A 12649-nucleotide genomic window follows, 5' to 3' on the forward strand; every position below is an offset into this window, starting at 1 on the left:
GCCTGCTTGGGATTCTGTCTCCTTCTGTCTCTGCCCTTCCTCTGCTTTCTCTCTCTCTCTCTCTCTCTCTCTAAAAAATAAATAAATAAACTTTAAAAAAAAAAAAAAGAGCAATAGCCTGATAGCAATACTCTGGTGCTTGGCTTGCCTCTGGTTAACTTCACGAGATTATCTCCTTCCTTGGCAGATTCTTCTCAAAGCAAGACTGCTAAGTCAGGGAGTTGACTCAGCCCTTTACAAAGGTCGTCTGACTTTCTGGCGACATGAGGGTGCCTCTTCCCACAAGAAGAAAAGAAAGGCTATCTTCTCTTTCTGTACACTTATTACTTACTATCTGCAACATGTATGTGTGTATTGTGGGGGCACAAGAAATAAGACAACTGCAATAATCAAATAGCCCCATTGATTTTTAAATGCCATCCACAAACACTTAAATGTGGACTTTACTCCATGCCAAGGGGTAAATGTTTTCTGTAAAGGAACGGACAGTCAATATTTTTGGCTTTCCTGGCCCTATGGTCTCTATGGCAACTCTTCAGCTCTGCCCTCACACATTGAAAGTAACTGTAGATAATATGTACATGGACGGGCCTGGGTGTATTTGGCCCACGAGCCTCAGTTTGCCGACCCCTGTTCCATGTCCTCCATTCATTTGTGCCCAGGCCATTACCGTGCTCACTGTTATTACAACTTTAACTCCTTTCTCATTATACTTCTTTACAGATCATTTTTTTTCTTGCTATTCTCAAATACCTATTCCTCCAGAGGGACTTTAGAATTGTTTTCTCAAGTTAAGAAAATCTTATTGGAATTATAATTGGAGTATAGCTTAATTTACTAAGAAATTTAAAGGGAATGCCATCGTTACAAAGTATCTTCCAATCTCCATTTCTATCTCCTATTATCCAGAACTTCCCTTCTAGAAGGCCAAAGATTCTAATCCCAGCTCTGTCACTTCCCAGCAGTGTTACTTTGGGCAAAGTTACTTCTCTGTGCTTTTATTTCCTCCTGAGTAAAATGGGAGTAATAGTTTCTTTCTTGCAGGGTTTTGGGAAGATGAAATGATTTGCCTGGAACACAGAAAACACGGCTCATTTGGTGCTGTAAACTTCTTGTTACGTCTGTTAAATCAGAGTGGTTGTTACTGTGGGCGTCCCATCTATTACTAACTTCAAAAACTGGTTCTAGTATTTCACCACTAAGCATAATGAAAATAACCCATGGAAATGTCCCTAATATGATCTACTACTGTTTTACTGTTTCGTTTATCCAGAACGTATATTAACTTACATCACATGCCTTGGCTGCTTCTATTGAAATCAACGTATTTTTCTCCCTCCTTTACCCATCACATGAGAGTCACTTTCTCAGACTTCCACTGTTTAAAAAAAATTTTTTTAACATTTATTCATTCTTGAGAGACATTGAGAGACAGAGCGTGAGTGGGGGAGGGGCAGAGAGAGAGGGAGACAGAATCTGAAGCAGACCAGGAGATCGTGACCCGAGCTAATTTGGACGCTTAACCGAGTGAGCCACCCAGGTGCCTCGAGCAGATTTCCACTATTGATCCATCTTTGATTTGTGAACATGAACCTCACTTGGCCATGGAGCTATCCTTTTCTGCCTTGGTGGATTCTATTTGCTTATACTTTCATTGGGATTTTCTTATCAATGTTCTGAGGGAAGACTAGATTCTTAGCTAATTGTTTTTAAATGCTGTCCTCACCCATTATTTTATACCAATGTTGTGCTTGCTTCCTATCAGATAATTGAGAAGTTTTCTTTTTTTTCCTCTGCTCTAGAACATTTTGAACAGCCTAAGAACCATCAGATCCTCAAGAATTTAAACGTGGAATCAGTTTGCGCCTGATGTTTCATGGCAAATGGCTCAATTTCCTTCATGATAATTGGTCATTCTCTTGTCTTCGGTTCTTCTTGAGTCAGTATTATGAAGGTCTTTTCTTAAAAAGCATTCATTTGGCCTAATTTTTTCCACTTGTCAGGAGATAATCTGCACTCCAATTTACCAGTTACGGAAAAACTATAAAACTTTTCCAGTTCACACTTACTTAGTTTTTATTATTTCTTTCCTTAGAGTTGTTCATTAATTTCTTTTTTTTTTTTTTTTTTTTTAATTTATTTTTGGGACAGAGAGAGACAGAGCATGAACGGGGGAGGGGCAGAGAGAGAGGGAGACACAGAATCGGAAACAGGCTCCAGGCTCCGAGCCATCAGCCCAGAGCCTGACGCGGGGCTCGAACTCGCGGACCACGAGATCGTGACCTGGCTGAAGTCGGACGCTCGACTGACTGCGCCACCCAGGCGCCCCGTATTAATTTCTAATTAAAAAGAAAAACAGTCCCAGGATGCCTGGGTGGCTCAGTGGGTCAAGTGTCCTACTCTTGATTTCAGCTCAGGGCATGATCTCATGGTTCATGATTTCGAACTTCACATCAAGCTCTCTGCTGTCAGTGCAGAGCCTGCTTCAGATCCTCTGTCTCCCTCTCTCTTTGCCCCTCCCTTGCTTGTGTTCTCTCTCTCAAAAATAAATAAATACTTAAAAAAAAAAGTTTTTTAAAAGGAAAAGAAAAAATAGCCCCTTGTTCCATACACTTCACTCTGTGCTTTTCTTAGAAGGCGTCCTCCCGTACCCTCCCTACCGAATCCAGTGTTTTTGACAGTCTTAGAAATGCCATCCAGTATAATCAGCAGCCCTCATGCTAGATGAGTCAGGACACAGGGAGGAGGAAAAAGTAAAGAAAAAACAATGGTTGCCTGGGCAAGAGCCATGGGAGGCCACAAAAATGACTCAGCCCCAACTACACATTCAGAATCAGCTGGATGCTTCTAAAATAAGTACCAGTGACAGACCCCTCTCCAAACCAATTAAATTATATCCTCTGGGGTAGAACCTGGGCATCAATAGCTCAGATCTCCTTAGATGATTCCACTGCACCCAAGGCTGAGAACAGCTAGGCTCTAGAAACATGGAGGGAGAGAAAAAAACAAAACCTATAAAGGCATGCAGCCATGTGGCCTCTGACCCACGTCCACCACTCAAAGACCTGACCCCTAGACCGGGTCGGTCCCAGGGGTGTGCTTGAGGGATTCTGTTCCACACCCAATGGCTCAAGTCTCTCTGTACGGGTCTGAGAAGCTGGATCGTATATTCACCACCTGACCCAGGGTTCTGGCATTAGAAAAGCCTCAAGCAAAACAAAAACAAAAACCCTCATACACAAACATGCAAAACTTCTCTCCCAGTGAGGTGGAGGAGAAGTGCCTGAGGCAGAGGTACCACAGACAGACGGTGCCTGTAGCTCACTGCTCTCCTCCTGCACAAATTCACCATCATGGAAATGAAGCCTGGGAGTAAGATCTCAGTGCCTCTCATCTATGATCTAGATGTGATTACATCACAGAATGACATTTTCAAATTGAATGTACAGCTCAGAGCAAAGTCTCTTGACATCTCAAACAAGAGAGGATAGAAACTTATTGAATAACTATTCTCCACTCAACTTCACCTCACCCCCCCCACCCCCAGAATATATCCAATGATCTTTGGCTAACCCAACAGGCCAGCCTTTTCCTGTTTTACTCTTCCATTTTTTTATAAGGCTAAGTAACTTACCTTGAGTACTGGATAACATGTCAGCTGGTCAGGCTTTTAAAACTCCCCATCTCTAACCTAACAGTTTTATACATCTCGTGTGATAACGGCAACCCCCAAAACCTCTAGCTACCCTGGTAATTCAGGATGGAGTCAAACAGACTAGCATGGTCCCTGACACTTATTGGGTTTGGATCCCTGGGCACATTTTTAAATCCTAGTTTCGAGTATTGCCTGTCTCGTGGGGTTATTATGGGGACGGAATGAGATAACCCACGCAAAGCACTTGGCACAGTGCCGGCCACCTCGTAAACACTCCACTCACCTAGCCGCCCTTCATCTGTTGTATTACATATTACGCATCGAAGCCTATGCTAGGCGCGATGGACACAGGGGTGTGTAAAATCAAACCTGATCCCTGCTTCCACGGAGCTTACAAACTAATTCTCAATAGATGCCAGATGTCGTCATTTCAAGATACTGAGATGGGGAATGATCCTTACACTGCAGAGAAAGAAATCGTGTGAGGGGTACAGCAAGGGTGTGTACCCTCTTACTTGGCTTGTGGAGGCCCAAATGGCAGGTGTGGGTAGTTAAGTTTCATGGATAGACACAACGCAGCACTGAAGGGCCAGACAAGGTTCTGACTTTGATCTAAACTTGAAATGACAGGGATCGGCGGGGTGGGGGCAGAGGCAGACTGAGATGGCTGACTTCCGGCTCCAAGAAGCCTTCCCAGGGCATTTTCATTTCACTCGAGTCAACTCGCCTCTCCGGGCTCTATTGTCTTCCTCTGCAAAAGGACAACGCTGTTCCAGATTATGTCTCAAGTCCCTGCCAGTTCTCACATCTTCCAGTAAGAACAAGTGTGAGTGTTTGGGAGAGGGATCCCCCCCCCCCAAACAATGATGCTTCTGGTCTACGGGCTTTAAGATAGTAGTACTGAAAACGAGCCAAAGTTTCCACAGATCGAACTTTTTTTTTTAATTCATCTTCTTTCAAATGTTTATTTATTTTTGAAAGTGAGAGTGCAAGTGGGGAAGGGGCAGAGAGAAAGGGAGACAGAGGATCCAAAGTAGGCTCTACACCGAGAGCACAGAGCCCAATGTGGGGCTTGAACTCACGAGCCGAGAGACCGTGACCTGAGCAGAAGTCAGAACGCTCAACCCACTGAGCCACCCGGGCGCCCTTCATGGATTGAACTTGTAAATAACATTAACAAAAACCAGGTGCCTGTGGCAGAGGCTGGTCGTTACCTGCCCTGACATTCGTGTTCCCTTTTCTTCTCCGAAACTGAACCCCAATTTCATTTGAAGTCTCGTGGTGCCCAGAGAAAAGATCTACTTCATACTTTCTCTCATGACTCCAGCTAGCATTTTACCAAATTCTGGTCAGTGGCATGTAAATTTATCTTTCCAGCACATCTTCTTAAATGGGAAAGGGCAGGCACTTTTTCTTCCTCTCATGAACAGCAATGTAGGAGTAAAATGCTACTGAAATGGGCAAAAGAGGAATTTTCAAAAGTCCGTTTTTTAAACAAACTCTCTACCTAAATATCACCATAACCCAGCAAGCAAGCTATATGCATTCTTTTTAGAGGATTAAAGTTAGTGGTTCTTACGCCCTTTACACCTGCCAGAGGGAAAAATGCCATCATGGTGGAGCGCCTGGGTGGCTCAGTCGGCTGAGCGTCCAACTTCGGCTCAGGTCACGATCTTACGGCTCATGAGTTCGAGCCCTGCGTTGGGCTCTGTGCTCAGAGCCTGGAGCCTGCTTCAGATTCTGTGTCTCCCTCTTTCTCTGCCCCTCCCCCACCTGTGCCGTGTCTCTGTCTAAACATTTTAAAAAACATGTCATCACGGTTACACTAATTGTAAGCTTTTCATTCAACATTCACAAATGTTTATGATTACTGAAGATTTTCAGTAATTATGATTATCGAAGATCCCATGTTCTCTTCGATCCTCTACAAAAACCAGCCCAAAATCTCTGTGTTCTCAGGGACATTTTTATTAGGAAATGTAATGCAGTACCCCAAATAGAAAATTTTATCTACCTCTGTTTAAGAATTCCAAGACACATTTCCAGGATAAAACCATCTGTATCCAGACACACAGAACCAGTAGGATATATAATATAGAGAGATTTATTTTAAGGAATTGGCTCCCGCCATTGTAGAGGCTTGGCAAGCCCCAAATCTGCCGAGGAGGCTGGCAGGCTAGAGACCCGGGAAAGAGCTGTCGTTTGAGTCCAAAGGCAGTCTGCTGGCAGAATCACCTCTGCTTCCAGGGAGGTCATTTTTTTAAATGAGGCTTTCAACTGAGTGGATGAGGCCCACCCACATCATGGAGGATATTTCACTTTACTCAGTTTACTGCCTTTAATGTTCGTCTCTTCTACAAAAGCCCCTTCACAGAAACATCTAGAATAATGTTTGACCAAATAGCTGAGTGCATGGCCCAACCAAGCTGACACAAAAAATTAACCGTCATGACATCTTGGGTGGTTTTATTTGCAAAAATAATTAGAGTCTCTGTAGATCTGTCACAGGGGGTGTGTGGAAAGAGACCTCTGGAGGTCCTGTGACCTGGACGGACAACAGGACGCTCTACCTGAGAGACTGATCTTCAGCTCGTCTAGTCTTGCAGTGAATTCTCAGACTCTTCTGAGGTTGCTACCGGTTATACCTAGGGAGTACCCATGCACATAGCCAGCAGAGCAACTGGAATGAGGCAGGTGGGTAGAGATATCCTGAATCCTTCTGTTTGCAAACAATCTGACCAATTCCCATCCCCATCAGACAGTATCAGAAGTAAGTGAGAAGTCCTGTGAGCCTTCAGGGCCAGAAGTTGAACAACCCCGCCTGGGAAGATGCCCCTGTGTGCCCCACACTGAGCCATCCACACACAGTTAAGTTTTCGTGCCATTTACCTACACTCAAGGAAATTGTATCCTCTGCCTGTGTCTAGTGGGGTCTTCCAATCGAGGGGCTTGACAGCCTGTTTGTTATCAAACACAGCAGTAAATCCGCTACAGCAATAGCACTGATACCAAAGTCCAAGCCCATCCCCAAAGCACATGGTACCACCTTGCACATAAAAGCTTTAATGTGGGCTTAGAAACACTTCCCACGTTGTGTTAAATACATACCACACTATTCAAAAACATTAATCAGTGCAATCTGTTAAACAGATGCAGAGAGTAATAAACTGTCTTTTCAGTATAATCTTGAAATCACTTATTTCTGTAATGTTTTCCACCCCCAGGAATGTGAAACCTATAAATATCTTGTTAGAGCAAAATCATTTCCAATTTCTTGTCCAACAGCCCCCTACAATCCCTCAAAGTATTTGCATTTTTTCCTAGTTGAGTAACAATTATCAATTCTCTGGAACATCAAGTTCAATTTTACTGGTGAAGGAGGGGGAGTAGAGAAGAAGATGGCAGGGAAGGAGGGAAGGAAGAAGGGAGAAGGGAAGAAAGGGAGGGAAAAGAAAGAGGGAGAGGGGGAGGAGAATGCATTTTAAAAGTTTCAAGTCAGCCATGGGCTTGAATTAAGCGAAAAAGGCTATCTTCAGAATAATATGATCAAATTATAATACTTCTGACATACAAAGAAAAGCAAGCTTTCTTTGAAGTGAGAGTAGAATATTAACAAGACAAGAAAAATCAAGTGTGAGAATCTACCTATGAGCAAAAACTAGAACACTGTGGTTTCTAAAACACGCCTCTTGATTACCTCTTGTTTGGACACCATGATAGCTTAAAAATATTATGAATAGTTCTGTGAGAGTGATAAAGACAGTCTTTTTAAGCAAATCACATACCTAGAAGAATGGAATTTGGTATACAGCCCATCCATATTACTTTAAAATGAAGTAAAATATGATTTGCAAAATGATTTCACTTGACGAGGCCATTTCGCCAGAGTGAAAATGTGCAGGGCATTGTGCGCTCATCTTCAGCATGAGAAACGATGGCAAACATTATTGATGTAGAAACAAAGCTACCTCTTCAGGTAAGCAAGATTTGAATTAAACAAAGAAATGCAGATTTGCAAGTTACAGAATTTGGGTGTAAGAGCTGGAGGGTGTCTTGGTGACCAGCCTAGGTTCTTTGCTTTACAGACAGCTCCTTCCATTCTAGAAGGCTTACAAGGCTTGTATGGTTCAACCAAAGCTAAATTAAGTAGCAAATCTGGCATTCAGCTCAAACTTCCAGACTCAAGTTCAATGCTCTTATGGTGGTGCTCCCCCAGGTGGTATTTTTGGTGTACTGTGCTCTGATTATTTGTGTCCTCAAAATTCGTATGTTGAAATCCTAATGCTCGTGGTGATGGAATGGGGATATATGTGGGCCTTTGGAGGTGTTTTGCTTATGACAGTAGAGCCCTCGTGAATAGGACGACAGGATTCGGAGAGCTCCCTAGCCCCCTCCACCATGTGAGGACACCATGAGAAGTCTCTGTTGTCTATAAGCTACCCAGGCGGCGGTATTTTGTGACAGCAGCCTGAAAGGATGAAGACAATATGTGAAGTATGTTTGGCAATTTACAAAGCACTCTCATCTAGAGGCTCTGCTGTGTGTTTCAATGAATACAATTCATGGTTACTAGTAACCACATACAAATCCAGTGTTTCACATCAACCTGATCAGAAGTAAAACCCTCACTGAGCACCAAACCAGGGAATGTAGAAGTAGGAGACGCAGTTTTTTCTACCCAAAGAGCCACAAGCTACTTGAGAAGAGCAAAATACCACCTGAAACAGCACCAAAGTCATAATGGGATGTGGTTCAAATTATTAGTGTTAAATAAAAGATTTTGGAAAAGGTCCATGCTAAATACTAAATTGAATGGGTTGAGAGGTCCATCTCCAGCCACGAGAGAATAGCTTCTGGAACTGGACGGGACCTTCGCTCAAAGAGACTGTTTCAGGGAGTTAGACAACAGGCACCCCAGTACTGTGATCCTTGAAAGAAGGGAAACAAATGAGATGAACCTTGTGATCCCCAATTTCTGTCTGGAGGCATTTACTAGATTCCAGTACACAGGGGGTAAATACAGAGGATGGGCTTATAGAGCTGTGAAGATAAAATCTGTGTTTGAGGAGTGCCTGGGTGGCTCTGTCAGTTGAGTGTCCAACTCTTGATTTCAGCTCAGGTCATGATCTCACGTTTCATGAGTTCGAGCCCCACAATGGGCTCTGTGCTGACAGCGTAGAGACTGCTTGGGATTCTCTGTCTCCTTCTCTCTCTGCCCTTGCCCCACTCATTCCCTCTCTCTTTCTCTCAAAAACTAAATAATTTCTTTTAAAAAAATCTGAGTTTGAGGAGGCTGAGATATGCAGCTCATAGGAAGAAGAAAGCTCTGTAGGAAAAGAGGACCAGAAATCTGCAGACAGGTCCGTGTCTTTGGCTCTAGACTAAGCTACATCATCATAGCATGAAACGCCATGAGCCAGGCAAAGAATAAACAGGGAAAGGACAGTTACCAGGGTCCTGTTAGCTGTACAAATATCAGGATTCTCACAGGGAGAATGGGAGACGGTCAAGATTAGAACAACTCTGGTGGAAAGAACTCTTTCAGCCCCGGGACAATTCCCTGCCTTAGGAAATGGGGCTATACTAGCCCTGGTGGAAAGGTATTCTACCTGCCCTATAAAAGCTCTAAAAGCCCCAGAAGAGTCAAACTGTCAAAGATGAAAGGAAAACCAGAAATCACGCAATTGTATTTGGAGACTTTAATATTCCTCTCTCAGTAATTCATAGAACATGTAGACAGAAAATCAGTAAACACACAGAATTCTTAAACACAATCTGCCAACATGACTTAATTAGTATTTGGAAAACATTACAGCCAATCACTGAAGAATGTGTACTGTTTTCAAGGGTACATTGACTAAGATAAGTTGCATCGTGAAACTAGTCTAGATACGTTTAAAATAACTGAAATCCAATAGAGCGTATTCTTTAACCACAACAGGACTAAGTATCAATAATAACAACAACAAAATCTGGAAAATCCTCAAGTATTTGGAAATAAAACACTTCTAATTAGCACAAATGTCAAAAAATAAAAATAAAACGGAAATGAGAAAACATTTTGAACTGAATTTAAAAAAAAAGACATCATGACATATCAAAATACATGAGGTATTGCTCGGTGTTTTAGACAAAATTTTATAGTATTGAAAGTCTGTGTTAAAAAAACATGGCGCCCCAAGCATCTAAGCTTACATCTTAAGAAGCCAGAAAATGAGTACATTAAAACCCTAAGTAAACAGAAGAAAATAGAGGTACAAGCAGCAATCAAAGAAATAGAAAACAAAGAAACAATGGGGAAAAAATTTAAGAAACCAAAAGCTGGTTCTTTGAAACATAAAGAAAATTGACAAAAATCTAACTACACTAACAAAGATAAAGAGAGAGAAAGCACAAATTGGCCATATTAAGAACACCTTATAGACAATAAAATAAGGAAACATTATGAACAGGTCTATGTCTAATAAATTAGACAATTGTACGAAACGGACAAATTCCTTGAAAGACGCAAATGGCCAAAACTAACACAAAAAATGTAGAAATTGGAACAGCCCAGCTTCTGTTAAGGCTTCTCAGTCCCCAATCCCTCTTCTTGACCTGCTTTGTGAGACTGCAGCTGGGCCCTGGAAACACGTCTCTCTTGTTGGGTAGCAGAGACGTGCTGGAGGAGGAGCTTGCCGTCCTGTCCCAGGGTGTTTTCCCTCCTTGCACCTGTGGTGTGTGGCCACTGGGAGCATTTGGCACACTGTGACTCACCCCTTCCAGGAGGGCTGGGACAAGCAGTGGTATTCACCCTCCAGTGATGTTCCCCAACACCCCCCCGTGGTTTCCCAGAAGTTTCACCAGCGCCACAAAGGGGTAACTTTCTAGGGAGTTTCAGGGGCAGCCGGGGAGGCAGCCTGTCTATGTTCTTCACACACCCACACGGTGGTTTCCTGCCTGTCAGCCCAGGATTCAGCATCTCCGCAAACTTCTATGCCATCCACAGCCACACTATCTCTACTAGACCGAGTCTCAGCTTTGCAAGGAAGCCCTCGTCCAAATTTGCCCCTTCCTTGAGTACTCTGCCCTTGCCGGTAAGTGGCCAGTCTCTATACCCGCTATTTCTGTAACCTTTGGAATTCTCATTACCCCTTAGTAGTTAATCCCATTACCAGTTAATAACGTCGTTTTTTCTGGTGTGGCTTCTGTCCTGGACTGTGACTGATACCAGTGACAGAGTCTAAGATAGAAGAACCTCACAGAGTGTTTCAGAAGATAAAAGAGGTAAGGAAGGGACACTTCCCAAATGATTTTATGAGGTTGCTACCAAAACCAGACAAAAATAGAAAAGCAAACAAAAAAATAAAAAACTGGACCGACATTCTGCATAAATGTAGACATAAAAACCTTTAACCAAATATTGGCAAATCAAATCCACTAATATATAAACGAAGAAATAAACCCCACTTGTCATGTCAGGAACACAAAGTTGCTTTAATGTTTGAAAATCAAACAAAATGATGTACTACCTTAATAGAAGAAAGGAGAAAAATCATTTAATCACTTAATGGTGAGACATTTTCCCCCTTAAGATCACGAAAAGGCAAGAATGTCTGCTCTTCCCACTTTTTCTCTATGTTGTTCTGAAGTCCCAACCAGTGCAATAAGGCAGAAATAAAGCAGACATATTGCAAGAGAAGAAATCCTATCTGTTTCACAGATGACACTGTGTAGGTAGAAAATCCTAAAGAATTTACAAAAAAAAAAAAAAAAAGCTAGTAGAATGAGTAATTTAGCAGTGTGGTTGGACTGCAGGTCAACAGAAGAAAAGCAAGTGTATTCTGAAATATGTGTGTTGTAGAAATGTATTGTGATGCACACAACAAACAACTGAGAAATGAAATAAAAAATATCATTCACAGCATCAAAAAATCACAAAATAATAAATTTAATAAAATACGTGCAAAACCTGTACCCTACAGAAAACTAGAGAAATGGCTCAAATTATGGAAAGCCTAAAAATGTGGAGATGGAACATGTTCATGGATTGAAAGGCCAATATTACAAAGATATCCATTCTCTCCAAATTGATCTGTAATTTTAATGTAATCCCAAATAAAAATCGTGGAAGCTCTTTGCAGAAATATACAAGGCGAGTCTAAAATATATATGGAAACTTCGCGTTTACCTGGATTAGACAAAACAATTTTGAAGAAGTTGGGAGGATTTAAACGGAGTTCCACACTGACTCTCAAGCTACTGTAATGAAGACAGTGTGGCATTTGCCTAAGGACAGCTATGCAGATCAATACAACAGAATGGAGAATTTATTTCTGGAGGTACACAGTGATAGGCAATTGATTTTTCACAAAGGATAGTGTTTTCAACAAATGATATTGGAAAAACTGAATATCCATACAGGAAAAAAAAAAATGAATGTCAAACCTCACACCTCTCAGCATATGCCAAAAAAAATGCAAAATGGATCACAGACTGAATATAGAAACTAAAAGTATGACACTTATACAAGAAAAAAAGGGTAAGATCCTTATGAATTTAGAATAGACAAAGATTTCTTAGGATGCACAAACAAGCAAAAAAAAACCAACCAAACAAACAACGGAAAAACAAAACCACCTACCAGAAAGGAAAAAAATAAAATAAACTGCACTTCCAAATCAAAATTTTGCATTCTTGAAATGATACATACTTGGAGAAAACAATTTATAAAACATATATCTGAGTTTTAAAATTGCATCTGAAATATACAAAGAGCTCTTAATAAGACAGGAAACCTAATTTTTAAAATGAGCAAAAGGTACACAGACATTTCACAAAAGAAAATACATGAGTGACACAGAAGTCCGTGAAAAGATGCTCAACGTCTCGTGCACTGCCACACACCCACACACCTGAAATCAGGCGGAGTAACAACATGAAGCTTTGGCGAGAGTGGGAAGCAACTGCAACTCTCAAACACGCTGCTGGGAGTGTAAAATCATACAGTCATTG

At 41.8% G+C, this 12649-nt stretch overlaps 1 protein-coding gene across 3 annotated transcripts in view; it reads right to left on the reverse strand.

Moving 5' to 3' along the window:
- The window catches only part of GALC (galactosylceramidase), a 151046-nt gene that overhangs the window by 75626 nt on the left and 62771 nt on the right, over positions 1 to 12649 (reverse strand). The gene's annotated exons all lie outside the window — the stretch shown is intronic.

The sequence above is a fragment of the Panthera pardus genome, unplaced genomic scaffold, assembly GCF_024362965.1.
Source record: "Panthera pardus isolate Hobbes unplaced genomic scaffold, ASM2436296v1 HiC_scaffold_24, whole genome shotgun sequence".
Classification (NCBI taxonomy): Eukaryota; Metazoa; Chordata; class Mammalia; order Carnivora; family Felidae; genus Panthera; species Panthera pardus.